Source organism: Tachypleus tridentatus, chromosome 11, assembly GCF_004210375.1.
Source record: "Tachypleus tridentatus isolate NWPU-2018 chromosome 11, ASM421037v1, whole genome shotgun sequence".
Lineage (NCBI taxonomy): Eukaryota > Metazoa > Arthropoda > Merostomata > Xiphosura > Limulidae > Tachypleus > Tachypleus tridentatus.
In genome coordinates this window covers 5,996,194-6,024,165 of record NC_134835.1, presented here as the reverse complement: position 1 = coordinate 6,024,165, position 27,972 = coordinate 5,996,194, and the positions used below count along the sequence as shown (strand labels likewise).

At 33.3% G+C, this 27,972-nt stretch overlaps 2 long non-coding RNA genes across 3 annotated transcripts; both read left to right on the top strand.

The window, feature by feature from the left end:
• The first annotated feature begins 2 nt into the window (after positions 1–2).
• LOC143231416 (uncharacterized) lies at positions 3–6,904 on the top strand. The gene is made up of 2 exons (XR_013016910.1): positions 3–250; positions 486–6,904. It is a non-coding gene; the product is annotated as an uncharacterized LOC143231416 (long non-coding RNA).
• A 13,509-nt stretch (positions 6,905–20,413) lies between these two features.
• On the top strand, positions 20,414–26,524 carry LOC143231638 (uncharacterized). 2 transcript variants are annotated; one of them, XR_013017087.1, is made up of 2 exons: positions 20,414–20,712; positions 23,418–26,524. It is a non-coding gene; the product is annotated as an uncharacterized LOC143231638 (long non-coding RNA). The 2 variants fall into 2 exon arrangements; XR_013017086.1 differs by lacking the exon at positions 20,414–20,712 and adding an exon at positions 20,737–21,142 and having other exon boundaries at positions 23,418–26,517.
• The last annotated feature ends 1,448 nt before the right edge of the window (positions 26,525–27,972 follow it).

Below are 27,972 nucleotides of genomic sequence, written 5' to 3'. Positions count from 1 at the left end.
GGAGTAACCGTCACCATCATCAGTTTGTTGTTCCTGAGATTTAAGAAGCCCAGTATGCAGAGACCCATAAAAATGAATTTATTCGTTCCTGTTTTGTTTTTGTTTTGTTGTTTATTTCTGACAGTCGTTCCTCTTTACGCCCAGCCATTTGAGACAGGAATCGGGTTAGTGGTAGTCCTCAGCGGAGTACCTGTTTATTTTGGCAAGAAAGAGTGGAGTAGAAAGCCGCGTGCATGTGATAGCCGATTTTGTAAGTTTAAAACAATATAAAAAATATGTTCTTTATAACTCGACTTTTTATGGTTGTTATAAAAGTATCTGAAGATAAATGGCATTAAACAAAATTAATTTATCAATGATATTTTAAACTCACGACAATTGGCATGTTTTTGTTTTCACAATCTTACATTTATTCTTGTGACTATTTTCTTAAGATGTTTATTATTCATTTCATTGTGTATAGGCTAAATGTATGTCTCTTCCAGGTCAGTTGACTTTGTATTTCCAGAAGTTTTTGGAAGTTGTGGCCCCAGATAAAGAGGAGCAAGTATGAATGGAAAATGGTAAAATAAGCGAAACGATAATTAAAAGTAAAATAAAAGTCAATAAATAGTTTTACGTGAGTGTAAGTGCTAACCTGTATAGTTCATAGTTGAATAGTTTTACGTGAGTGTAAGTGCTAACCTGTATAGTTCATAGTTGAATAGTTTTACGTGAATGTAAGTGCTAACATGTATAGTTCATAGTTGAATAGTTTTACGTGAGTGTAATTGCTAACCTGTATAGTTCATAGTTAAATAGTTTTACGTGAGTGTAAGTGCTAACCTGTATAGTTCATAGTTAAATAGTTTTACATGAGTGTAAGTGCTAACCTGTATAGTTCATAGTTAAATAGTTTTACATGAGTGTAAGTGCTAACCTGTATAGTTCATAGTTAAATAGTTTTACGTGAATGTAAGTGCTAACCTGTATAGTTCATAGTTAAATAGTTTTACGTGAGTGTAAGTGCTAACCTGTATAGTTCATAGTTAAATAGTTTTACGTGAGTGTAAGTGCTAGCCTGTATAGTTCATAGTTAAATAGTTTTACGTGAGTGTAAGTGCTAACCTGTATAGTTCATAGTTAAATAGTTTTACGTGAGTGTAAGTGCTAACCTGTATAGTTCATAGTTAAATAGTTTTACGTGAGTGTAAGTGCTAGCCTGTATAGTTCATAGTTAAATAGTTTTACGTGAGTGTAAGTGCTAACCTGTATAGTTCATAGTTAAATAGTTTTACGTGAGTGTAAGTGCTAACCTGTTTAGTTCATAGTTAAATAGTTTTACGTGAGTGTAAGTGCTAACCTGTTTAGTTCATAGTTAAATAGTTTTACGTGAGTGTAAGTGCTAACCTGTTTAGTTCATAGTTGAATGAAAAGTTGTTTAGTATTTTATAAAAGTTATATATTCGGCATATTGTGGTTACTTTTACAATATTATTCAATAAAAAGACAGAGAAGCTAGTAAGATATTTTAAGAAGATTTACCTTTTCGGTATATATTGTATATATGTATTTAATTCATGACATATGAAGGAAATAAACCGTTTCTTTAGCCAAGAAAACAACAATAAATTGCTATAAAAACAATTGAACTGTATATAATTTACGTGATTTAATTATTTATTTTGTCTTAGTGCCGCCATCTAATGTTAAGTGTATTTAATAAATATTCAAGAAAACATTTTATTAATATAAAAGAAGGCTCGTAGATTATTATATCATAATTAATTCCTATTGTTTGACTGATTATTCTTTCTGTTTATTGCTTTGATTCGTAACGATAATTAAATATTGCTTTATTTGTGTGTATAATAACAAAGATATGTATTGTTGCTTCATGTGTCATTTGTTTTGAGTTAAATAGCTTTAAATACACACTAACATAAATAACATCTATAACAAATTGAATATGCTTTTAATATCTATGTTTGTTTCAGTTTAATATATATTTAGAAATGTATGTGGCCCGGCATAACCAAGCGTGTTAGGGCGTGCGACTCGTAATCTGAGGGTTTGGGTTCGCATCCCTGTCGCGTCAAACATGCTCGCCCTCCCAGCCGTGGGGGCGTTATAATGTGGCGGTCAATCCCATTATTCGTTGGTAAAAGAGTAGCCCAAGAGTTGGCGTTGGGTGGTGATGACTAGTTGCCTTCCCTCTAGTCTTACACTGCTAAATTAGGGACAGGCAGCACAGATAGCTTTCGAGTACCTTTGTGCGAATATCAAAAACAAACAAACCAACAAGAAATGTATGCAATTTATATTGTTAAATGTGTACTCACACGTTCCTTCCACCTGTTTTGTAAGTTTGTAGAGATTCTTGAGTGTAAGAATTAATAATTTATGTTTTATAAAAACACTAGCGTATCTTTGAATATTGTTACTAACCGGTTAAAAGTTTATAAATCTACGTGTCGAAAGACAGTTTAATATTGTTGGATCGCTACAGTCACTATACTCTAATCCTCGGAGGCTATAACTGTGACAAACGCTTATTAATCGGAAAATTACAGGTATTTTTGGGGGAACGTTTATATATTTCAAACATTATAAACTTCAGTGAATTAACTGCGAACGTAAGTAATTAGGCTTATCCAAAGTTAAACACTAGTTGAGTATTATAATTAATCTCGAACGAGCCTTCAATTTATTATGTTATGTTAACATTTCAAATAGCCAAAAACTGATTTGAATTGTAATTTAAAAATATAAGTTAGTTAAATGTAGAGAAGTATCGAATTTATTATGTTTACTAACAAGACTGATACAGATAGTTTTCTTTCTTAATACAAATATATTTTAATATAGAAACAATGATAAGATTAAAATTAATGGTTATCACAAATAATGATTTTATATACAAAAGTTTTACAAACATAAAAACAATATTGAGTCTTACATGAGATCCGGAACTGCCTCGGTATCTTATCGAGGGTTCACGAAGAGCGAATTGATTCTGAGATGATATAAGTACAATTCACCTTACGTGGAGGTAACCAATTTTTCACTGAACACACATGAGTTTTTCACTGCTGAACGTACTTAACGCCTTCGAAAAATACTAACGTCCGATGTTAATCTGCTGAAATTAAACAGCTTTTCATTTTCGAAAATATGTGAACTTTTCTGGTCAGCTATCTGTAGTTCCCGTTTAATAAGAATTAATAACAGTTACAGCAGGGGTGGCTAAACCTGTAAGAAGCGAAAGTATGAAGATGAAAACAGATATTTAAAGCTAAAGTGGGAGGAAGATTTTGTATTCACTGTTAAAGAAGGTAAAACTTTGTGTCTTATCTGTAAAATGTTACTCAGTCATTACAAGAAGGTAAACCTTTGTGTCTTATCTGTAATGTGTTAGTCAGTCATTACAAGAAGGTAAACCTTTGTGTCTTATCTGTAATGTGTTAGTCAGTCATTACAATAAGGTAAACCTTTGTGTCTTATCTGTAATGTGTTAGTCAGTCATTACAAGAAGGTAAACCTTTGTGTCTTATCTGTAATGTGTTAGTCAGTCATTACAAGAAGGTAAACCTTTGTGTCTTATCTGTAATGTGTTACTCAGTCATTACAAGAAGGTAAACCTTTGTGTCTTATCTGTAATATGTTACTCAGTCATTACAATAAGGTAAACCTTTGTGTCTTATCTGTAATATGTTACTCAGTCATTACAATAAGGTAAACCTTTGTGTCTTATCTGTAATATGTTACTCAGTCATTACAAGAAGGTAAACCTTTGTGTCTTATCTGTAATGTGTTAGTCAGTCATTACAAGAAGGTAAACCTTTGTGTCTTATCTGTAATGTGTTACTCAGTCATTACAAGAAGGTAAACCTTTGTGTCTTATCTGTAATGTGTTACTCAGTCATTACAAGAAGGTAAATCTTTGTATCTTATCTGTAATGTGTTACTCAGTCATTACAAGAAGGTAAACCTTTGTGTCTTATCTGTAATGTGTTAGTCAGTCATTACAAGAAGGTAAACCTTTGTGTCTTATCTGTAATGTGTTACTCAGTCATTACAAGAAGGTAAACCTTTGTGTCTTATCTGTAATATGTTACTCAGTCATTACAAGAAGGTAAACCTTTGTGTCTTATCTGTAATGTGTTACTCAGTCATTACAAGAAGGTAAACCTTTGTGTCTTATCTGTAATGTGTTAGTCAGTCATTACAATAAGGTAAACCTTGTGTCTTATCTGTAATATGTTACTCAGTCATTACAAGAAGGTAAATCTTTGTGTCTTATCTGTAATGTGTTACTCAGTCATTACAAGAAGGTAAACCTTTGTGTCTTATCTGTAATGTGTTAGTCAGTCATTACAAGAAGGTAAACCTTTGTGTCTTATCTGTAATGTGTTAGTCAGTCATTACAAGAAGGTAAACCTTTGTGTCTTATTTGTAATATGTTACTCAGTCATTACAATAAGGTAAACCTTTGTGTCTTATCTGTAATGCGTTAGTCAGTCATTACAAGAAGGTAAACCTTTGTGTCTGATCTGTAATGTGTTACTCAGTCATTACAATAAGGTAAACCTTTGTGTCTTATCTGTAATGTGTTAGTCAGTCATTACAAGAAGGTAAACATGTGTGTCTTATCTGTAATATGTTACTGAGTCATTACAAGAAGGTAAACCTTTGTGTCTTATCTGTAATGTGTTACTCAGTCATTACAAGAAGGTAAACCTTGTGTCTTATCTGCAATATGTTACTCAGTCATTACAAAGCCAGTAACTTGAAACGCCACAATGAAACAAATCACAAAAACTATCGTCTGATTATCCACCTAGAAAAACAAGTTAACTTTGTTAAAATCATCACTAAATAGCCAGTAGACACTGTTAACAACGTTCCCTAAGAAAGTTAATACACAACGACTGAAACTAGCTTTGTTATATCATGGAATATTGCTCGTGCTAACTGCCCATATTCTGATGGTGAATTTGTTAAGATGAATATAGCTGAAGTTGTTGCAGTGTTAGATCCAAATAACACAAAACTTCAGCGACTAATAACACAAACAACAGCTTCATGCCACACTGCAAAGAGACTCATCTCTCAGATCAGTGCTGATGTTGCAGGCAAAATTCACAATGATTTAAATAATTTCCTTGCATTTAGCTTAGATCGTGATGAATCTACAGACATACAAGACAACCCACAAATGGCTGTATTTGTTCATTATGTTTCCTCTGATGTAACTGTGAAAGAAGAGATGTTGGACTTAGTGGCACTAAAAGAAAAACTTGTAGTGTTGACATTTAAAAATGTTTGACAGAACCTTAACAAATGCTGATATTCCACTGGATAAACTTGTCAGATTGAGCACCTGCAGTTGTGGGGTGAAATGCAGGATTAATAGCACTTATGAAAAGTGATCCCAGGTTTCCAGAGTTTCTCCCTGTTTCATTGTGAACACCTGGCAACCAGATACTTCAAGTATGAAGATGTTATGAAATTTGTTTTTGAAATTGTCAATTTTATACGTTTAAATGGGAAGACCCACGAACAATTCAAAACTTTTATTGAAGAACTGGAGGTTGAAGATAAACCTAGTGATGTCTCTTTCTACTGCATTGTAAGGTGGCTGTCTACCAGCAATGTCTTAAGTAGGTTTGTGGATTCGTCGGAGCCTATTATTACTTTTCTTTAAGAAAAGAAAAGATTCTATCCTCAACTGGGAAATGATGAATGGATGCAAGACCTAATGTTCCTTACTGATATAATGAATCATCTACAAACTCTCAACTTGGCACTCCAGGGGGAAGATAATATTGTTTCTGATCTTACTCAGACAGTTCTCAGCTTTCAGAATAAAATAAGACTTTTCAAAGAGACATACTGTGAAGAAACTTCAGTTACTTTCCCAATCTCAAAAGGAGAGTAAATACATATCCTGATATTGAAGCAAAAAACTACAAAGTGGAAAAATACGAAGATATATTGCAAGGACTGCTTGATATTTTCGTAGACAGGCTTGCTTCATCTTTTTTGTAAATTCATTCGTGGTTGATGTGGTCAATGATGGTTGTCCAATTCTCGAACCTCTAGTGACAGAATCATCTGCTGTGGATATGGAACTAATATAACTACAGGAGGATCTGGGTCTAAAGATGATCCATAAATCCCATTCTACAGTTGAGTCCTGGAAACAAGTTCCAGAAATAAAATATCCTGAACTGAAGAAAGCCAGTGTGCAACTCATCTCAATTTTCAGCACAACATCCTGCTGTTAATCACTGTACTCTGTAACGAAGTTTGTGAAGTCAAAGCATCGTGCAGTCCTTACAAATCAACACCTGACGGAGCTAATTCGCACAGCTTTGACAACATATCAGCCGGAATTTCATTGACTCGCAACCAAGATGGAAACTCACAAGACCTCTGTTAGCAGTAAATAGCCTGATAATTATATCAATGTCTATTTGTGCCAGAAAAATATTATGATAAAACAAACATTTTGTAAGTTGGTATCTGATTAAAATATCTCTAATTTTATGGTTTTACGTATTTTTCTCCACGTTTTGACCAGATATTTACTAAAACAAATAAATATCATTAAAATTATATGTGTTTTACCCCTTTTATTATAATTTTTGGCAGTTTCATTTGATGTTAATGAAATGCAAATTTGCATATTATTATTAGACGTTTCTGTAATTCATTACTGTATTAAATACGCTCGATATAATTAAAACAATTGGGAAAACATTTGATTTATATATGTCTATTTTAGGATTATTGAAACCAATACAAATTAACAGTTTAAAAACTACGTATGAGAATAGATATTGTTACAAACATGTATTATTTAATATTCATGTAAAAATTCATGTAACAAAATGTACATATAACAATAAACACGTGTGTGTTATATTTGTTTATGTCTTGCGGCTCTCAAACATCTGAAGTTTATTGTATGTAGCTCTTACGTTAAGCATGGTTGGCCACCCCTGAGTTACAGCTTCCCGAGATTCATAGTATATCAATTCTACAAAACCAACAATACTATCTTTTCGCCCGATATTTAGGTTACTTTTATAAGCTTGAGAGGAGAGTTTCAGTCTGCTTAACTATACTGACAATAGATTAATAGTTCTGTAAAACATACAGTGTTAATTCAGAGTTTCAGTCTGCTTAACAATACTGACAATACATTAATAGTTCTGTAAAACATAGAGTGTTAATTCAGAGTTTCAGTCTGCTTAACAATACTGACAATACATTAATAGTTCTGTAAAACATAGAGTGTTAATTCAGAGTTTCAGTCTGCTTAACAATACTGACAATACATTAATAGTTCTGTAAAAAATACATTGTTAATTCAGAGTTTCAGTCTGCTTAAAAATACTGACAATACATTAATAGTTCTGTAAAACATACAGTGTTAATTCAGAGTTTCAGTCTGTTTAACAATACTGACAATACATTAATAGTTCTGTAAAACATAGAGTGTTAATTCAGAGTTTCAGTCTGCTTAACAATACTGACAATACATTAATAGTTCTGTAAAACATACAGTGTTAAATCAGAGTTTCAGTCTGCTTAACAATACTGACAATACATTAATAGTTCTGTAAAACATAGAGTGTTAATTCAGAGTTTCAGTCTGTTTAACAATACTGACAATACATTAATAGTTCTGTAAAACATAGAGTGTTAATTCAGAGTTTCAGTCTGCTTAACAATACTGACAATACATTAATAGTTCTGTAAAACATACAGTGTTAAATCAGAGTTTCAGTCTGCTTAACAATACTGACAATACATTAATAGTTCTGTAAAACATACAGTGTTAATTAAGAGTTTCAGTCTGCTTAACAATACTGACAATACATTAATAGTTCTGTAAAACATAGAGTGTTAATTCAGAGTTTCAGTCTGCTTAACAATACTGACAATACATTAATAGTTCTGTAAAAAATACATTGTTAATTCAGAGTTTCAGTCTGCTTAAAAATACTGACAATACATTAATAGTTCTGTAAAACATACAGTGTTAATTCAGAGTTTCAGTCTGCTTAACAATACTAACAATACATTAATAGTTCTGTAAAACATAGAGTGTTAATTCAGAGTTTCAGTCTGCTTAACAATACTGACAATACATTAATAGTTCTGTAAAACATACAGTGTTAATTCAGAGTTTCAGTCTGCTTAACAATACTGACAATACATTAATAGTTCTGTAAAACATACAGTGTTAATTCAGAGTTTCAGTCTGCTTAACAATACTGAATATACATTAATAGTTCTGTAAAACATACAGTGTTAATTCAGAGTTTCAGTCTGCTTAACAATACTGACAATAGATTAATAGTTCTGTAAAACATAGAGTGTTAATTCAGAGTTTCAGTCTGCTTAACAATACTGACAATACATTAATAGTTCTGTAAAACATAGAGTGTTAATTCAGAGTTTCAGTCTGCTTAACAATACTGACAATACTTTAATAGTTCTGTAAAACATACAGTGTTAATTCAGAGTTGCAGTCTGCTTAACAATACTGAATATACATTAATAGTTCTGTAAAACATAGAGTGTTAATTCAGAGTTTCAGTCTGCTTAACAATACTGACAATACATTAATAGTTCTGTAAAACATAGAGTGTTAATTCAGAGTTTCAGTCTGCTTAACAATACTGACAATACATTAATAGTTCTGTAAAACATAGAGTGTTAAGTCAGAGTTTCAGTCTGCTTAACAATACTGACAATACATTAATAGTTCTGTAAAACGTAGAGTGTTAAGTCAGAGTTTCAGTCTGCTTAACAATACTGACAATACATTAATAGTTCTGTAAAACATACAGTGTTAATTCAGAGTTTCAGTCAGTTTAACAATACTGACAATACATTAATAGTTCTGTAAAACATACAGTGTTAATTCAGAGTTTCAGTCTGCTTAACAATACTGACAGTACATTAATACTTCTGTAAAACATACAGTGTTAATTCAGAGTTTCAGTCTGCTTAACAATACTGACAATACATTAATAGTTCTGTAAAACATACAGTGTTAATTCAGAGTTTCAGTCTGCTTAACAATACTGACAATACATTAATAGTTCTGTAAAACATAGAGTGTTAATTCAGAGTTTCAGTCTGCTTAACAATACTGACAATACATTAATAGTTCTGTAAAACATAGAGTGTTAATTCAGAGTTTCAGTCTGCTTAACAATACTGACAATATATTAATAGTTCTGTAAAACATAGTGTTAATTCAGAGTTTCAGTCTGCTTAACAATACTGACAATACATTAATAGTTCTGTAAAAAATACATTGTTAATTCAGAGTTTCAGTCTGCTTAAAAATACTGACAATACATTAATAGTTCTGTAAAACATACAGTGTTAATTCAGAGTTTCAGTCTGCTTAACAATACTAACAATACATTAATAGTTCTGTAAAACATAGAATGGTAATTCAGAGTTTCAGTCTGCTTAACAATACTGACAATACATTAATAGTTCTGTAAAACATAGTGTTAATTCAGAGTTTCAGGCTTCTTAACAATACTGACAATACATTAATAGTTCTGTAAAACATACAGTGTTAATTCTTACACTAGGGAATATTCTTCACATTTAGTGAACAGGCCGGAATTTCGCAATAAACATTTCGCTGTATAATGCAAGTTACATGTATATCTAAATATATATTTAACTGAAGTAAACATTGATATTTAAATAAATAGAGAATAGTAAATCCGTTACACAGTACATTCTTAATCTCGTCTTTTAGGGATTTTAAATTAGTAGACCAGGATGGTTCGAGCAAAATGCGTCGTCGACTATAGATAAGATATATATATATTGTGGTTGGAATACTATTATTATCCACTCTCCTAATTCTTAAAACTCTTAACAGACTAGAATAAGAAAGTAGTGATTACAAATCTGATAGGCCTAATGCTAATGTCTGTTAACAAATGTAATTGTGTCTTTCTCTATCCTCGTTCATTACGCCTGATTCTACAAAGTATGCATTTAGTTTATCAGCCTGTGTACACGGTGATGTTTTGAGTTCTGAATTTGTGCATTATATTATCTCCCTGTGACAATGGAGGCCTTCATAACAGTATTGCAGAGAGGTGGCCGTTAATTTAGCTGAGGAAAGGTTCAGTGAAATAAATCTTCGTTTTTCAACAACGCCATAACGAATCTATATCTCTTTTAAACCTCTTGCAGTTAAAGTGTCCACATACCACAGTAACAAAGTTGCATCATTCGTATCGTTGAATAGAATGACTGGCCTTTCCCTGTTTCCCTAGCATGGCCAGGTGGTTGAGGCACTCGACTGATAATCCGAAGGTCGCAGCTTCGATCCCCCGTCACACAAAACATGCTCGTCCTTTCAGCCGTGGAGGCGTTATAATGTGCGGTCAATCCTACTATTTGTTGGTAAAAGAGTAGCCCAACAGTTGGCAGTGGGTGGTGATGATTAGCTGCCTTCCCTCTAGTCTTATACTGCTAAATTAGGACAGCGCAGGGACGACTAGCGCAGATAACCCTTGTTTAGCTTTGCGTGAAATTCAAAACAAACCAAACTCTCCGTGCCATCCTCTGCCGCCTAGTTTTAATCCGATACGATATGCTACTCACTTATGAAGATTTCGGAGATCATAAACTTTAAAACTATTGTCTTCTCCTGTATGAACTGAAGGAGTCATATTAACAATAAACTGTTTTCTTTAATTTAATGAAACTAGTAAAAAATACTCATAAAATACCACAGTGGAAATTGTTTGGAAAATGTTGTTACACTGCTACTTTAGATATCGTTGGAAAATATTGACGCAACGCTGCTCTACGAAACTACTGAAATAAAGACACAAAACTACACCAGATTATATTTGTATAATATTGATTTAGAAACCAGTATAAAATATTCATATAATGCTAGATTAGAAATCGGTGTAAGACAGTGATATAATACAACATTATCAATTAGTTGGAAACATTGAAACTATACTTCACTAGAAATAAATGGTATGTACTGATAAAATACGACATTATAAATCAGTGAAAATATTAATGAAATAATATATCCTAAATTATTGAAAAATATTCATACTATGCTATTATAAAAATCAAGGAAAAATATTCATACAACATTAGATAGTGCTGGGAAATAGTGATAACATAATAAACCAGATGTCGATGAAACATAATAAACAAATAATACTGCAAAGAAGTTGAAATATTGATACAGTCTTATTATAAATATTTGTAGAAAATATTTATATGATAATAGGTTAGAAATCGGTGCGAAGTATCAATAGAATATTACACTAGGAATCAGTGGGAAATACCAATACAATAAAACATTGTAATCAGAATACAATAGTAATAACTATCGATCAAAATAATCTCTGTATTTAGGAGAAAACCAATAATCAGCCTGTCCATCAGTTTATTTAATTCGATATATTTTTCTTACGTCTCTGTTTATAAAAAATTAGGGTGACTTCTTTCATCATTTGGGTCAATTCACTTTTAACAATATTTACAGCATAATTTCAGTCTAATTAGTGGAAAATACAGATAAAATGCTAAATTAAAAATCAAGAAATAGAACGAAACAGTATTTTATGCGAAACGACAAGAAAATATTTGATACAATAGTAACTTAGAAATAAGTGTAAATATTGGTACAATAGTAAGTTAGAAATAAGTGTAAATATTGGTACAATAGTAAGTTAGAAATAAGTGTAAATATTGGTACAATAGTAAGTTAAAAATAAGTGTAAATATTGGTACAATAGTAAGTTAGAAATAAATGTAAATATTAATGCAATAGTAAGTTTGAAATAAATCTAAATTTTGTACAATAGTAAGTTTCAAGTAAGTGTAAATAATGATACAATATAAAGTTAGAAATAAGTGTCAAATATTGATACAATAGTAAGATAAAACTGTCTCCTCAATGGCACAGTGACATGTATGCGGACTCAAACTGATAAAACCCGATTTCGATACTATTGTGTAGTTTTGTACTTAACTCCAAAGAAATGTGTAAATATTGATACAATACTGTACTAGATTAGTGAAAATAATTTTATACACTACTACACACATAAACACGTAAAGTTAAAAAAAATATTTTTAGTTTACAGAATATTTTAACTAAAAAGGATTGTTGTTATTTAACTGTAATTTTTTTTACAGATTAATAAAGTTGAAAATAAGATGGTAAAACTTTTCTTACGCTAACTTTACACACATATAGATATATAGTAGTAATAAATATACCTCATCATGTATATGTGGACGAGTGTTATTAGCAACCATAAAAAAATAAAATGAAAATGCCAAATTTTAAAAGGTAATTAGCCGAAGTACGAGCATAGCGAAAATATAAATAAATGTTAAAAACCTATTTAGTCGCAAGTAAAGTATAACAACACAATAACATTCATCGTAGACTTAAATTATAAACTAACAACAAATGAATAAATTTTAAATTATTAGAGGTACTTGTTCAGGTGCTTGAACCCATAAGGTCCTGAACCTACTACGCGTTTATTGTCTGAAACCAGTTATTGGAATGTAACTGCCATGTTTTAAAACAAAAGAATGAATGAAATCCCAAACCACAAATAAACTTAAAATTTCAAATTACTATAGCAATAACACTAAATAAAATATAACATACAAAAGATCACGTTATCCAACCATATATAATCTAAAGTGTCCAAACATCCTCCATTGTACATGGATTATTAAAACAAACGAAAGAAAAATGATGAAAGAATAAAACCATGAAAGCAATAATGGTCAGAAAATGAAATAAAAAATTAGTATATCTCGTTTCTTGCCTCTGGATACAGTAGAGTGTTTCAAGTTTTCATGATTCTGAAGAAACAAGGTATAGAAACTTGAAATACTCTACTGTATCTCTTTATATAGAACACACGAACCTCCATAATGTTCTCACTGACGATCCTTCCACACCTGGATTGTTTTGTTTTCGTTTGTTTTTTTTAATTACGCGAAAAGCTACATGAAGGTTGTCTATACTAGCCGTCCCTGATTTATCAGTGTAAAACTAGAGGGAAAATAGCTAGTCATTACCACCCACCACCAACTCTTGGGCTACTCTTTTACCAACGAATAGTAGGATTGACGGTAACATTATAACGTCCTCACGGATGAAAGATCGAGCATGTTTGGTGTGATGGGAATTGAAACCGCGACCCTCGGATCACGAGTCGAGTGCCTTAACCACTTGGCTATGCCGGGCCTTCTGGGTTGGAGGTGGGTGTTTCTTGAAGGATGGGTTGGTGTGGCAGAGGAGGGAATCTGGTTAGGAAAGGGGTGAGCAAAGTTTCTGATGAGGTAATTTTCCTTTGAAGTGGTGATGATTGAGGAAACAGCTGTGATAAGATGGAATGCACCGTCGTTTGGGAAGATGTTATGATCTTAATGAAGTGGGTTAGTCGTCCTGATTTTTCCAATATTAAGCGGTGGGCTGCGTGTATCTTGAAATAGTCAATCAGGAAGTATTGAGGAACGTTACCTAAAGACACTGTATGTAATCCGGAGCTACATCTATATATTGCTAAGTGGATAACAATACATTTAGTAGGTGAGCATCAAATGAGAGTTACTTGAAAGCAACGAAATAACTTTTGAAAGTAAGCACAAAGTTGTGTATTGGTTATTTGTGCTATACCCGCCATGGGTATCAAAACCAGGTTTTTAGTATTGAAAACAAATACTTGCTGGAGTTCCACTACTTATCAGATTACTTTTATATGTAACACATAAAACATTTAAGTTTTCTATCTTTTTATGGCTAATACACAAATAGTTTGATATCTAGTACGTTTTTGGCCCGATATGTCCAGGTGATTAGAGCGCTTCACTCGCAATTTGAGGGTCGCAGCTTTGAATCCATGTTACACCAATCATGTTCGCCCTTTCACCCTAGCTGACGTCATAACGTAATGGTCAATCCCACGGTTCGTTGGTAAAAGATTAGCCCCAGAACTGGCGGTGAGTGATGATGACTAGCTGCCTTCCCTCTATTCCTACACTGCTAAATTTGGGACGGCTAGCGCAGATAGCCCTCGTGTAGCTTTGCGCGAAATCCGAAACGAAACGAACAAACTCAGTGATTTTTTATCAGAGGTAAGATATAGACTCCATTATTTTTTATATATATAAAAAGGACAATGAATGTTTATAATTTTAAAGTTCTCACCACAACTACTAGATGTCTTCATTTAATGTTAATTTGTTAACAAATCACAACAATGGCTTCAAAATAACTCTAACATTATGTCATGTTGAACTGATAAAATCATATTTTCAGTTATATTTATCGACAAGGTACGAACTGTTTTATTATCACATGATCGCTCCTTATTCAGTAATAGTTCTGTATCCAGAAGTTCTAAGAGGTGGAGAAAGATTATGTGGCCACATTTCCTGTGTGTGGAAAACAAATGTTGATGTTGTCGTTATTATCGTATAAGAACCAATTATTTATTTAACTTATCTTTCACAAACATGCAATTGAAATAGCTTTACATAAGTTAACTCTTTATGACTGAAGTATATTTCTAAACAAATGTGCCATGAAAAGTCTTTCTGCGTTCAGAATTGCTCATTAGAGCGTAATATTTTAGGCCTCGTTCAAATGTACTAAAGGAATTCAACAGGAACAAAAAAGAATCACACAAAGACCAATACTTTTCTGTATTCTATATTAAATAAAAAAGAAATAGTAGTTATTGATACAATCTCATTCGTACTAAGGAAGTAATATTTATTTTAAGTTTTAGCATAATAAGTCTTCAAACTTACTGCTTAGCCATGGAAAGGGGCGATCATTTAAAACATAAACCAACAAACAATTAAACAAATTAAAGTGTTTCTGTTTGTGAAGGTGCTGGAGTGTCACTTACACTGAATTATGAATAAATTATATTTTGAGATTTTGTAACAGGCAGTTTAAATCTAACGTTACTTATTTATCAGGTATTCCAATGGCTGTTCATTCTTATTTAAGTATAAAGAAGGTTGTACCCTCAAAATATCACCTGATTTACCATTATAGGACACTGTCGTATATATTCTAGTACAGCATACAGCATTTCGACCGTTTCTTCAACAGGCAGAACTGGTGTTATGTTTAAGAGAATGACAAAAGAACAAAAGCTATACAGGATCCTGGCGATACCACAGTTGTAACTGTCAGTCAGGATAATGGTAACGGGTTTATCTGTAGAATAACCCTAAGTATTCAATGGGGTAAATTACAAGACCTTATGTGATTTACAAAATCTTATGTTTGATTAAGTAAAGCGTAATAACAACTGAATCACGTGCTGGTAGGAACTTGTCATCATTCACGTGGAAGCGTTATTACAGATAAAACATTCTTCTTTGATAGACTAATTTATGAATGTTTTGAACCAAATTAAAATTCAATAATGTTGACAAGGTTTTAATATTTTAATAAAACACGTTTAGCATTCCTTCAAATTGTATACGAAAAATTTCCATAAAAACCATCTAACAAATATTATGTAAAACCTAATCATATGTCACAGAGGACAAAGAAACTTCCTTTTGTCAAGATCAAACAAAAAAAAAGGTAAAAGGTCACAATGATTTGTGGAGGAAACTGGAAGGGATGTTTCATTTTACAATATTTCATTTAAAGGTGAAGACAGAAGTTTAGTTAAAATAATGTATTTGCTATTCATTGAATTTGAATGTTATTTGGGCAAAACAAATGGCTTTTAGGGTTTTGCAAAAGGGATTTACACGTAACATTTGAAATTAAAATATATTAATAAGTTTTACCTCTCGTAAAAGTGTAAAAATTAGATTTAATAGTTTGAAATAACGACAACTCTCTTAAACATGGACTTCATTTTTATAAAAAATGCATTAGTAGAAATTTAATTCGTTGTTTTAGGCCCATCTAACTTTCATGTCACTAGAGGTTTTGTACTTTCCCAAGAGGGATGTTTCTTCAATTGTAAAATAAAAGCTTATTTAGTACTTGTAGACGAAAGTTCGTTAGTTCTAAACTAGTTTTGTAGACACATATAAAATAATATTACACTGTCTTAACAAAAAGTATAGCACGTAAGTGGAGAAAGATAAGGATGATTATGCGTCTTAGTAGCCCAAGAGTTGGCGGTGGGTGGTGATGACTAGCTGCCTTCCCTCTAGTCTTACACTGCTAAATTAGGGACGGCTAGCACAGATAGCCCTCGAGTAGCTTCGTGCGAAATTACAAAACAAACAAACAAACAATTCTTAAAACACAGAAAGTAAATAAGAAATACATTGATTTTGAGTACGTGCTCGTGCTACAAAAATCTACACTTGTACATAACGTGCTATACTAAATCTTGTCTAGACTCGCGGATGGAGGGTGTAAAGATAATAACGTTAACTTTTGAATAATGAAAACATCAACTTATAGTGTCAGTATACTCTAAATCAGGGGTTCACAAACTTTTTAGACCTGCGGACTTTTACATCAGAAAGAAAAAACTTTCTGGAACCTAAAAAAAATACACTAAAAATACAAACAATCGGTCACTAGTACCAGATAATTTATTTCAAACTTTTAGAGTATAAATTTATAAAAAAAAATATCAATATTTAAAGAAAAAATATTTTGCTTTCACTTACTTCTTCAAAAATTTCTGTTTGCAAAATTTATATCAGTAAAAGTACAGTGTACTTATTAATTTATTAGTGGCTCGAAAGGGCTTGTTTTTGTTCACAAAGTAGTTCAATATTTGGAGTTACGGTTGTTACTTGTAAACGCGATTCATCTTAAGTATTTAGCCTGTTTCTAAATTTGGTCTTTATAGCTGTATAGAGTAAAAATGTTTGCTCGCAAAGATATGTTGTTGGAAAAGGCATCAAAATTTTCAAAACTCTGTTACTTATTTCAGGTCATTTGAATCCAAAATTGTGTAATTTTATCTTGCTGAAATTTTGTTTTTACGGTGTAATCAGTTGAAATTTCTATAAGCTGTTCTTTCTCTTTCAAAGACAAATCGTTGGTATTTGCAGGGTCAACAAAGATATCTTGAATCCACAATGATGTTTCTAAATGAGTAGAGAAGTACTCCGCAGTAGTTGTACACAAATCAGATTTGTGCTGCGAGACTGAAACTTTTGCATCTTCATTTAAGGAAATTTCATTCATAAGTAACAATCCATTGATATTTTCGAAGCAATCTAGTTCTTCCATAAGTATACATTCATACAAAAGTTTTAGCTTACGTTGAAGTGCTTCCATTTTACTCTAAGCTTTGAAGTACGTTACCCTGGTACCCTGCATTGTAGCATTCACTTCACTTAGATAGGCAAATACGTCCGAAAGGTAAGCCACTTTCTGTATCCAGCATTTCTCCCTTAATTTGTATGAAAGTTCAAAATAGCATTCAGCTAGACAGAAATCTATCTTCTTACGCAAGTCGCAAAGCCGAGCAAGCACTTTCCCCGAGAATGCCATCAGACTTCAGTGTGAAGCAGCAATTTTTTATGCAAATTCACCATATTCTCAGAGAGTAAACTGAAGATCCTCATATTGAGAGGTCTTGCTTTTATAAAATTAACTATTTTTATGACATCACCCAATACTTCTTTCAAGTCTTCTGACATTCGTTTCGTCGCAAGTGCATGACGATGAAGACAGCAGTGGATATTCTCGATGTCCAGGTTTTTCTTTTTTATGCGTGCCACTGCGCATGAAAATTTTCCAATCATAGCTGCGGCCCCATCAGTGTAAATACTTGAGCAAAGCTGCCATTGAATCTCATGTTCTTCCATAAATAAATTGATCAGTTTAAATATTTCTTTGTCTGTTGTTTGAATTGGCAAAGATTTGCAAATCAGCATGTCTTCTTCAAAACTAGCTTCGTGAATATAGCGAACAAAAACAAGCAACATCGCATAACCTGCGATATCTGTTGATTCATCCATCTGAAGCAAAAAATTTGGACTTGCTTTTACTCGTCTTATTAGCTCCGTTAAGCAATTTGCTGACATATTCTTGATTATTCGAGAAACCGAATTGTCAGAAAAGGACACAGAGCTGATGTTTTTTTAAAAAAAAATCATCAATATTGCACTCTACCAAATCTTCTGCACATGGTTTTATCAAATATTCTGCAATTGTATGAGCGTCAACTGCTTTTGCAATGCAGTAACTAACGTGATATGAAGCAATAAGAACACCTTTGTTGTCTTGATGGACATTAGCTGGCCTTGCATTTAATTACAAACACTCTCTTTTGAAATACTCAGAAGTTTAGAGTTTTTAATTGGGAGTGTTTGGTTTCTAGATGCCGTTTTAACTTTGCTGGATGCAAACTACTGTTACTCAACACTGTTCCACATTCAACACACAACCCACCAGGTTCACCTTCATTACCTGTCCATGTCAAACCATATTAAATAAAACTATCATCATACTTTCTTTTATTTCTTGTTTCGTTACTTCTTGCATCATCATGCGTTGAAGTGCTTGCAGACGACGATAACGCCGATGAATTCGCATCAGGCCTAGAAAGATTTTTACTCGTATCAGATTTATTACCGATATTCAGCCACTTATCCATTATAAGGGGGACAACTAATTATTAATTTGTCTCAAAATGTTTTATTATATCTTTGACAATTCAAAAGTATTTTCACGAACACAAAATAGCTTCTTAATGAAAACTCGTTAAAACACTTGAGTGTTGTCATCATACAATGACATGCTGACCTAAGATCAGTATTGCCATAACGAAGTTAGAGATAAAGATTTACGGAAAAAATATGGGCCACTAGAATAATATATTTTTCTAAAGGAAAAGGGTAACCTATTATTTTTACTTCTTTTTTTTTTCTTTTTTAACACAAACGTTTTTAGCCAAGTAAAATTTTAGGCCAGATCGGACGTGCGTCTAAATCTCGAACGAAATTAAACATGACGTCATGCTTCATTTTGCTTCATTTCCTTCGAGTTTAGCCGCTAATCCAGAATTGACCGATATTTCATACGAAAATTACTCGGCTATCTTGCATCTCCAATCGCCCTACATGGCTAGGTAGGTTAAGGCGTTCGACTCGTAACCTGGGGATGGCGGGTTCGAATCCCGGTCGCATCAAACATGCTCGCCTTTTCAACCGTTCTGGGGCGTTATAATGTGACGATCAATCTGACTGTTCGTTGGTAAAACCCAAAAGTAACCCAAGAGTTGGCGGTGGGTGGTGAAGACCAGCTGCCTTCCCTCTAGTCTTACACTGCTAAATTAGAGATGGCTAACGCAGATAGCCCTTGTGTAGCTTTGCGCGAAATTCAAAAACAAAAGGCATTTCAAATGGCGCATGCGATCTTGAGATGGTGCCAATCTACTAGCAACCTGGCCCGGCATGGCCAAGCGTGTTAAGGCGTGCGACTCGTAATCTGAGGGTCGCGGGTTCGCATCCCCGTCGCACCAAACATGCTCGCCCTTTCAGCCGTGGGGGCGTTATAATGTGACGGTCAATCCCATTAATCGTTGGTAAAAGAGTAGCCCAAGAGTTGGCGGTGGGTGGTGATGACTAGCTGCCTTCCCTCTAGTCTTACACTGCTAAATTAGGGACGGCTAGCACAGATAGCCCTCGAGTAGCTTTGTGCGAAATTTAAAAACAAAACAAACAAACTACTAGTAACCAATGGTGCCACTGTCGACGTTAATTGGGATTGTATTAACACTTTAACCGCGAGAACTTCCCCTAAGCTAAATAAAATCGTCAAGCGTTAGTTAAACAGAATAAAATATTAAAAGGCCCAATGCACGATAAACGTGTTATATTAAAGATATATTTTTACTTTTTTGTACAGCGTTATCTGATTCAATTTTATAGTTTTAGGAAAAAATATTAACATTCTAAAATTTCCTCGCAGAGCCACAGATGACTATGGCGGAGCCCATGGGCTCCAGAAAGCATAGTTTGAAAAACCATGAGTATCACACAATCTTACAATTTGTTTTTACTACTGTTAGTAAACTGTGTATCCCTTTCAACTTTAAATGTTTGTTTTTAGTAGTATTTATTTGTGTACTTTAATATAATAATAAAACATTTGTGGTTCTCTATATTTTTTATATTTCATATAATACATACATTTAGTATATATAAATATATATATGAAAGGTTAAAGTCGTATTTACAGAATAAATCTACAGACGACAAATAAAACTTATCACATCTTAAACTTGTTGTTCTGAGATCTACAACAATAAATCGTTATACACGTACGTGATTGCGAGAAACAACCCTTTATTTATAATATACGTAGCTTTAACTAGCTTTAAAGGAGAAATTTTTGTTTTTATAACTCAGCTTTGAATATCTTTTGTCTTTTCCCACTGTCATCCCTCACTTATCAGTTTTATTTTTCTGTCATTTTTCTTTTTTACTTAAGTCATTTTATTACAACAATTGATTCAAGAATATTGTTTCACTTCCAACCAATACAAACTGTGAAGAAAGACAACAATAAAATGGAACCACAATATTACTGATTATTTGCATATTGTAACTATGGAGACCAGACATTAAAATAAAAGCCGAACTTTGAGAAGAAAGAACAACATTTTACAGTCGAAAGTTTCTCATCTTATATTCCACGGGTATTTCGACCAGTACAATTTGTAGGTATGAGGTTTTGTATAAATATTGTAATTGTATATTCACATAATGCCATTCTATAAATGTGAATTAAATTCTTGAAATGAGAAACAAAAGTCAGACAACTGGCAACATTCACTTTACTCTGCAACCTGTGAGAGGCTGAGCAATTAGTGTTAGCAAACACTGGGCTGTTTAGATAGCGCAGTATTGAAAAATTTAGAAAGAGGGACCATTTTCTGTTACAAATCTTATTTTTAATGGTAATTAATGCAGTAGAAAACTGTTCTGATTGTGCTAAGAAAAGCAATATTTTTTATCTGTTAAGTGCGGTACCGTTTGTTTAAAGGTCAACAGTTTTTCTCTCCCTTAAAACTGTATTTATGAATTACATCAATAAAGATATTACCCAACTTTCAGATTTAGTCCTAGTGAAAAGTCAGGTTCTTGTCACAAGGTAAGTACTTTAAAATTCTGTTATTTGATAAACGTATCGTAGTTATTTTAATAATTGTCTGAATTTAGAATATCAAAGTGGGAATTTTTTACAGATTTTTTTGTGGTGCCATTTAATAGAGAGTGACATAATGTGTTTGTTATTTTGGTCAACATGTGCTTTATATAATAGTAAGAATAGAAAATATAACGTAATTCTTTATATTGGATTTACCAAAATATATATTTTCAACATTATATAATGCTTGAATTGTTAATACATAGCCTATACTATGTTGTTGTATTATTAATTAACTGTGCTTTTAGTAGCACTGATTATTTATGCTATAATTGCTTAGGTTAATAATCTGGTTGCCAGGATGAAACTAGGAATGAACGCTGTTAGTCAGTCAATTCAGCCTCAAATTTTGGATATGTTCACATCGAACAATTTGTTATCATTCCATTGGTTCAACTTGTTTTCAGTACATCGGTGTAATTAACGCTGTTAACAACAATTCTAATGTTAGTAAGTAAGTTGTTTGTTCCGTTGATGTTTTGTTCAAAATTCTTGATCTAACTTTTACTCCACCAAACATGTTCACCCTTTATGTGTGTGTGGGAGAATAAAACAAATCAAGTGTTTCTAGACAAATCTGATAATCTAACAACTTTTGGACATTTCAGTTTGGTTCTTTAAAGTGGAGAAACTTTGGAATCACGTGTCGAAGAATGCATTCTGAAAGAAAGCAAATGTAAAGGTTGACTTTTTAAGTCTCATTTTTCAGAGGCACAGCATACAGGCAATAGTTCATTAACATATGGTGATATTAGGGCATTATCAATCGTTGTGCTCGAAGGAAAACTACGTATATTAAAGATGAAGAAATACTTTGATATAACAGAAGGAGATAGAGATAAAGTTTTCAATATTTTACACATTAAATCTTCAGTATTTAAAGCAAGAAAAATCTTGATGATGAGAAATCTACTTGAAGTAGAAATGTATATCAGAATGACTAGTATGGGAGAAGGAGAGAAGAACGTTTCGACCTTCATAGGTCATCTTCAGGTCAAGAAAGAGAGAGTTTGCAAGTGACCGTTGCTGAGCACATGTCTTAGGGATGAAATAATAAACGGATGTTGGAGAAACAAATACGGAAAGTTATTCAATTGTTGCTGAAATAAAACATGGTTATTTTACTGTAAAAACAAGAGCAAATTGCTATCTGCAGTTCCGTATGGAAGTGTCATAAACCATGAGGTCATACGCAAGCAGTTTAAGCTAACCCATAGCAAGTAGAAAGACCAAAATTACACCCTGAACTGCTCTCTAGGGCAGACTGTAATTTTGACTTGGGACACTTGACCGTGTGACTAGGTATAATGGTACACATGTACAACATACATGTCTGGTTCATTACTTTACTGATACATCTGTATAACATACATGTGTGGTTGAGTATTTTACTCATACCTGTGAACAACATGCATGCCTAGTTGACTACTTTACTGATACATGTGAACAACATGCATGCATGCCTAGTTGACTACTTTACTGATACATGTGAACAACATGCATGCATGCCTAGTTGACTACTTTACTGACACATGTGAACAACATGCATGCATGCCTAGATGACTACTTTACTGACACATGTGAACAACATGCATGCATGCCTAGTTGACTACTTTACTGACACATGTGAACAACATGCATGCATGCCTAGTTGACTACTTTACTGACACATGTGAACAACATGCATGCATGCCTAGTTGACTACTTTACTGACACATGTGAGCAACATGCATGCATGCCTAGTTGACTACTTTACTGACACATGTGAGCAACATGTATGCATGCCTAGTTGACTACTTTACTGACACATGTGAACAACATGCATGCATGCCAAGTTGACTACTTTACTGACACATGTGAACAACATGCATGCATGCCAAGTTGACTACTTTACTGACACATGTGAACAACATACATGCCTGGTTGACAATATTACTGATACATTTGAACAACATCCATGCCTGTTATACTACTTTACTGTTAGTTATTTCTTGGTAGGTATTTGGATGAAATTATTATTTCGTTCTCGGGCGAAAGCTTAAAAATAACACTGGTCGGTCAGAAACTCTTGTTTCTCTTCACTTCACACGTGGCAGGAGTTGATGCAGCACATATTTTGAAACGTATTTACTGAATTGGAGTGACACTTATTTACTGAACCAGAGTGGTGGTAGTAATTCACCTTGGTTGTCGTTCAAAGGTTTATGTTCTCTTTCAGGAGCGTCGGTCGAAGCTGCAAAAAGGTCCAGCGAGCCGGAGAGCGTGTGAAGAGTCAGAGAAGAAGCTGCAGCTTACATTCTCTTGAACATATCTTGTGATCACAATGGAAAGAGCAGAGAGAAGCGTGACGATACAGTTAACACACATGACTATAGTGTACGAAAATGTAGATACTTATAAATTTAGATACTTAAAGACAGGCCTAAATTCTTGGTTGGGATCTATAGATCCAATGAAACTTAAATTATACAACTTTACTGATACCTATGAACGCCATACATGCGAGGTTGACTACTTTATTGGTACTTCTGTACAACATTACTTGCCAGGTTGACTACTTTACTGGAACCTCTGAACAAGACACATGCCTGAATGACTACTTTATTGATACCTCTGAACGATATACATGCCTTGTTGAATACTTTACTGATACCTCTGAAAACTATACATGCCTGGTTGAGTACATTACATGTAGATTTGAACAACATAATGCATGGTTGACTTGTTTACTGATACCTCTAAACTAGATATATGCCTCGTTTTGTACTTTCTGTTACCTCTGAACAACATATACATCTTGTTGTGTACTTTACCTCTGAACAAAAATACATGCCTGGTTTACTACTTCACTGGTACACTTGTACAACACACATGCCTGATTAAATAATTTACTGATACCTCTGTAGAACATATATGGTTTGTTGTCTATTTTCCTATTACATTTCAAAAACATACATGCCTGGAAGACAACTTTACCGATACCTTTGAACAATATGCATGCCTGATTGACTACTGTACTGGTACATCTATACAACACACATGCCAACTTGACAACCGTACTGATATATCTGAACAACATACATGCCTGGTTGAGTACTTTTCTGATACATCTGTACAACACCTTGTTTACTGCTTTATGTAAGAATGACATACATGCCACTTGACTACTTTACTGATACCTATGAACTACATATATGCCTGATAGATCTGAATAACGTAGATTCTTGGATGACTAATTTACTGATACATCTGAACAACATACAAGCCTGGTTGCCTATTTTACTGTTACCCCTTCACAACATACAAGCCTGGTTGACTTCTTAAATGATATTACTGAAAAACATACATGCCTGGGTGACTACTTTACTTGTACGTTTCAACAACACACATGCCAGATTAACTAATTTACTGATACATCTGAACAACACACACATCCCTGGTTAACTAATTTATTTGTTCCTTTGAACAGTATACATATCTGGTTGATTGTTTGACAGGTATAGCTGTACAACACAAATGTCTAAGTTACTACTGTACCAGTACATCTATACAACATACATACCTGGCTGACAACTTTACTTTTCCATCTGTACAACTTACATGCTTTATTGACTATTTTACTGATACATCTGAAGAACATACATGTCTGGTTCACTACGTAAGTGTACATGTGTACAATATGCATGCCAGGTTGAGTACTTTACTGATACATCTGTATAACATACATACCTTTGAACAACATAATGCCTGGTTGATTTCTTTACTAATACATCTAAACAACATACATTCCTGGTTGACTAGTTTAGTTATATCTCTAAACAACCTAATGCCTGGTTAACTAATTTAGTGACACATCTAAACAACATACATGTCTGGTTCACTACTTCAGTGATAACTTTGAGCAACATACATGCATGGTTAACTAATTAACTGATACATCTGAAATACATAGATTCTCGGTTCACTAATTTACTGGTACATCTGTACAACATACATGCTTGGTTGATTACTTTACTGTTACCTCTGAACAACATTCATGCCTGGTTGACTAATTTACTGATGCATTTAAACAATGTAGAATCCTGGATGAGTAATATACTGGTACATCTCTTCAACATTCTTTAATTATACATCTTTATAACATAGATGCCTCGTTAAGTAGTTTACTGACACATCTCAACAACACCTTTAATACCTTTGAACAACATACATGCTTCTTGAGAACTTTACTGATACTGCTGAATTACATAGATACCTAGTTCACTACATTACTTTTACATTTGTACAAAAGACATGCCTGGTTTACCACTCTACTGAAACATTTGAATAACATACATGTCTGGTTGATTACTTAGCTGCACATATGTACGATACACATGCCTGGTTGACTAATTTACTCATACATCTGAACAACATACTTGCCTGGTTGATTACTTTACTGGTACATCTATACAACACACATGCCGACTTGACAACCTTACTGATATATCTGAACAACATACATACCAGGTTAACTACTTTACTGATACATCTGAACAACATATATGTAAGGTTTACTAATTTACTGATACACTTCTAACACACATGAATGGTTGTCTATCTTTCTGTTTCATCTGCACAAAATACATGCGTGGTTGGCTACTTAACTGTAAATCTATTCAACATACAAACCTTGTTGAGTATTTTACTGATACCATACATGCCAGATTGTCTATCTTACAGATACCTCTGTACAACACACATGCCTGTCTCACTACTTCATTGATGTATCTGAACAGCATACATGCCTCGTTGAATAATACTTTACTTTTTCCTCCTTACAACAGACATGCCCCATTGATTACTTCTGTGATATCTCTGAACTACATACTTGCCTGGTTGATTACTTTACTGGTACATCTCTACAACACACATGCCTGATTGAATACTTTAATGACACATGTGAACAACATAATGCCTCCTGAATCCCTAGTTGACAAATTTACTAATATTTCTGAACAACATAGATTCCTGGTACAACTGTACAACATACATGCCTATTTCACTACTTTACTGATACCTCTGAACAACATACATGGTGTGGTTACTACTTTACTGGTACATATGAACAACATACATGCCTGTTTGATTACTTTACTGGTACATATGAACAACATACATGCCTGTTTGATTACTTTACTGGTACATATGTACAACATACATGCCTGTTTGATTACTTTACTGATACATATGTACAACATACATGCCTGTTTGATTACTTTACTGACACATATGTACAACATACATGCCTGTTTGATTACTTTACTGACACATATGTACAGCATACATGCCTGTTTGATTAAGTAATTGTGCATTTCAACAATATAAGTGCCTGCTTGATTATTTAATGATACATCTGTACAACATACATGCTTGGTTCACTACTTTACTGATACCTCTGAACAACATACATGGTGTGGTTACTACTTTACTGGTACATATGAACAACATACATGCCTGTTTGATTACTTTACTGGTACATATGTACAACATACATGCCTGTTTGATTACTTTACTGATACATATGTACAACATACATGCCTGTTTGATTACTTTACTGACACATATGTACAACATACATGCCTGTTTGATTACTTTACTGACACATATGTACAACATACATGCCTGTTTGATTACTTTACTGACACATATGTACAACATACATGCCTGTTTGATTACTTTACTGACACATATGTACAACATACATGCCTGTTTGATTACTTAATTGTGCATTTCAACAATATAAGTGCCTGCTTGATTATTTAATGATACATCTGTACAACATACATGCTTGGTTCACTACTTTACTGATACCTCTGAACAACATACATGGTGTGGTTACTACTTTACTGGTACATATGAACAACATACATGCCTGTTTGATTACTTTACTGGTACATATGAACAACATACATGCCTGTTTGATTACTTTACTGGTACATATGTACAACATACATGCCTGTTTGATTACTTTACTGATACATATGTACAACATACATGCCTGTTTGATTACTTTACTGACACATATGTACAACATACATGCCTGTTTGATTACTTTACTGACACATATGTACAGCATACATGCCTGTTTGATTACGTAATTGTGCATTTCAACAATATAAGTGCCTGCTTGATTATTTAATGATACATCTGTACAACATACATGCTTGGTTCACTACTTTACTGATACCTCTGAACAACATACATGGTGTGGTTACTACTTTACTGGTACATATGAACAACATACATGCCTGTTTGATTACTTTACTGGTACATATGTACAACATACATGCCTGTTTGATTACTTTACTGATACATATGTACAACATACATGCCTGTTTGATTACTTTACTGACACATATGTACAACATACATGCCTGTTTGATTACTTTACTGACACATATGTACAACATACATGCCTGTTTGATTACTTTACTGACACATATGTACAACATACATGCCTGTTTGATTACTTTACTGACACATATGTACAACATACATGCCTGTTTGATTACTTAATTGTGCATTTCAACAATATAAGTGCCTGCTTGATTATTTAATGATACATCTGTACAACATACATGCTTGGTTCACTACTTTACTGATACCTTTGAACAAGTTATATGCTTTGTTGAGTACATTAATCCTATCTGTGAAAAACACAAATGCTTGGTGACTGCTTTATTGATATCTCTGAACAACATTTATGCCTGGTTCAATAATTTAGTGATGCA